The 3,171-nt window shown below is 44.7% G+C and overlaps 1 protein-coding gene across 2 annotated transcripts in view; it reads left to right on the top strand.

Moving 5' to 3' along the window:
- Positions 1-3,171, top strand: part of LOC105980206 (MOB-like protein phocein) — a 34,493-nt gene that overhangs the window by 13,262 nt on the left and 18,060 nt on the right. The gene's annotated exons all lie outside the window — the stretch shown is intronic.

The raw sequence follows: 3,171 nt of genomic DNA on the forward strand, positions 1-3,171 counted from the left end.
GGCGGCGGGCGGGGCGCGGAGGGCAGACCCTGCCCTTCCCTGCTGCTGCCCGCCGCCGTGCCGCGCCTGCCTCCGCTCCCGGCTGGCGTCTCGCCGCGTTCGGGAGGCGGTGGCTTGTCGGGCCGCCCCTGTGGTTTGCCATTGACCCACCACTCCCTTGGGCTCCCCCGCGGCTGTTCTCCGGGTTCGCCAGGCTGTGACTTGCCTTTGCTGGCACGGACTAGGGGGAACCGATCATCATACCTTACCAGTTGGCACTGTTCGCAAAGACCTGGGTGCTGCATGTGAAGGGAGAACCCGGCTTGACCTCCTTGATCTGCCCACCCAACTGGCGAGCCGTAGACACTCCAAACCCGAACAAGGGCGTTTCAGAGAAAGTGGTCAGGGAGAGAGACGTGGAGCGAAAAGCAGTCCGAGAAGACGCTTCAATTCTTTGTACCGAGAGGTGGAAAGCCTTTCACAGAGAATGTAGATTTAGACAGCAAACTGAAACCTAGAGAATTGAGTGGGTTTGCTTCTAAGGTTACATAGTGTCTTGATTTTTAATTCACTGGTGGCCTTTTCAAGAGGTTTCTTTTGCTACTGAATTGTAGAATTGTTTTGGAAATCTTATAGAGTCACTACTTGTCAGTTACTTCTACAGGCAGTTTTTGTCTTCATATTCTTGACATTTGTATGTTACTTGGTTGTTGTTTTTTTTAAACTCTTTCCACAATTTTAATTCCTTCTAATGTTCTTTTCTCGGATAACTACTTCTTGTTCTGTGACATTGTTTCTGATTCTTAAGTGACCAATTTTTTTCTCATATATGTACATCTTTGAAAAACATAAAAAACATTCATAAACACATAGGTACGTTTGGTCCTGGGAATTGAGCTGCTTGCGCGGTAAGCATGTACTCTGTCACTGAGCCAGGAGATCTTACTTTTGAAAATTTATTTTAAACAAGTATTGTAGCATGTCTTTACTGTTGTACAAGTAAATCATACATGAGAAAATAACTTCTGCGCTCTTGCACGCTGTGGTTAAGTCAGACTAAAAGATTTCAAGAGATGGCAGTCTTAGTTCTTGTTTATCACATGTATTTCCTCCAGTGAAATAGGCCTGCTTCAAAATGATATAGTCAGAGCTATAATACTTAAATTGGTTAATCTGGAATGCAGACACATAGTTGGTTTTCTGAATTGAGATGATTAAGATGGATTTTTTTGTTTCTTTAAAATATATTGCAATTCATGATGCAAAACACTATTTCCACTTCACCTTTTCCCCAATATCTTTTCTGTATAGTACCTTGTGTATTTGCTGACTTCTTTTTGCTGGTACTAGGATTTGAGACTCCACTTGTAGGGCTCTACCACCTGAGCCGTGCACCTGGATTTTTCTGCTTTAGTTTTTCAGATAGGGTCTTCCATATTTGCCAGGCCCAACTGTACCTCTATCCTCCTATTTATGCCTATGATGACAGGTGTATACCACCCTGCTCAGCTCTTGGTTGAAATAGGGTCTCAATATTTTGTAACAGCTGGCCTCAGACTGAGATTCTTTAATCCTGAGAAGCTGGGATTACTAGCAAGTATCATTCATTGTACTTTTTTTTTTTTTGTGGTACTGAAAATTGCACCCAGGGACTCAAATATGATAGACAAGTGCTGTACCACTTGAACCATACCACAATATTTTTTTCTTGTCGGTTGTGGGGCTTGAACTCAGGGCTTGGGTGCTGTCCCTGAGCCTCTTTGTGCACCACTTCCAGTTTTGGAGTGGTTAATTGGACTTTTCTGCCTCAGATCTCAGCCTCCTGAGTAGCTAGGATTACAACAGGTGTGAGCACTGGTGCCCAGCTTCAATTTTTTTTTTTTTAAACACATAATCTATCTACAGTTTTTGTGTGTGTTTGCCCATGCTGGTTTTGGGTATTGAGCTCAGAGCCTCCACACTCTTGTTCAGCTTTTTGCTCACAGCTGGCATTCTACTACTGACCATGCCTGCATTTCCTACAGTCTATTTGTTTTGGAGACATGATCTCATAGCTCAGACTGGCCTTAAGCTGGAGATGCTTTTGCTTCCACCTGAGTGCTGGAATTGCTGATGTCTTCCACAGTACCTGGTTATAATCTACAATATTATTTATTTATATTTATTAGTTGTACTTATTATTTAATGGAAGATAAGGAATCTCATGGACTTTTGTATTCCTATCTTTCCCAATTTTCTTTCTTTCTTTCTTTCTTGATGCTGGTTCTGGGGCTTGAACTTAGGGCCTGAGCTAAGTGCTGATGCTGAGATTTTCTTTCCTCAAGGCTAGAACTCTACCACTTGAGCCACAGCTCCACTTCTGGCTTTTTAGGGGTTGATTGGAGAAAGAGTCTCTGGGAGCTGGGTGCCAGGGGCTCACACCTATAATGCTATCTACTCAAGAGGCTGAGATCTGAGGATAATGGTTCAAAGCCACCCCGGGCAGGAGAGTCTGTGAGACTCCTATCTCCACTAAACCACCAGAAAGCCAGAAGTGGTGCTGTGGCTCAGGTGGTAGAGCACTCACCTTGAGCCAAAGAGCTGAGGGACAGCACCCAGGCCAGAGTTCAATTCCCATGACTGACCAAAAACAAAAACAAAAAAAAAACTCTTGGATTTTCCTGGTAGAACTGGCTTCAAACAGGATCTTTGGATCTCAGCCTTCTGAATAGCTAGGATTATTGGTGTTTGCCACTGGCACCTGGCCCAATTTAATCTTTATTTTTTGACAAAAGAATAGGAGGGCTGGGAATGTGGCTTAGTGGTAGAGTTCTTGCCTAGCAAGCATGAAGCCGTGGGTTCGATTCCTCAGTACCACATAAACACAGTAAAAGCTGGAAATGGCACTGTGGCTCAAGTGGTAGAGCGTTGGCCTTGAGCACAAAGAGGCTCAGAGACAATACCCAGGCCCTGAGTTCAAGCTCCACGATCAACAACAGCAACAAAAGATACTGTGAAAATAGTACTGTTTAAAATACTTAAAAAAGCCGGGCACTGGTGGCTCATGCCTGTAATCCTAGCTACTCAGAAGGGTGAGATCCAGCCTGGGCAGGAAAGTCCATGAGACTCTTTTTTTTTTGGGGGGGGGGGTCCAGTTGTGGGGCCTGAACTCTGGGCCTGGGCGCTGTCCCTCAGCTCTTCAGCTCAAGGCTA

This window comes from Dipodomys ordii, unplaced genomic scaffold (genome assembly GCF_000151885.1).
Source record: "Dipodomys ordii isolate 6190 unplaced genomic scaffold, Dord_2.0 Scaffold1, whole genome shotgun sequence".
NCBI lineage: Eukaryota > Metazoa > Chordata > Mammalia > Rodentia > Heteromyidae > Dipodomys > Dipodomys ordii.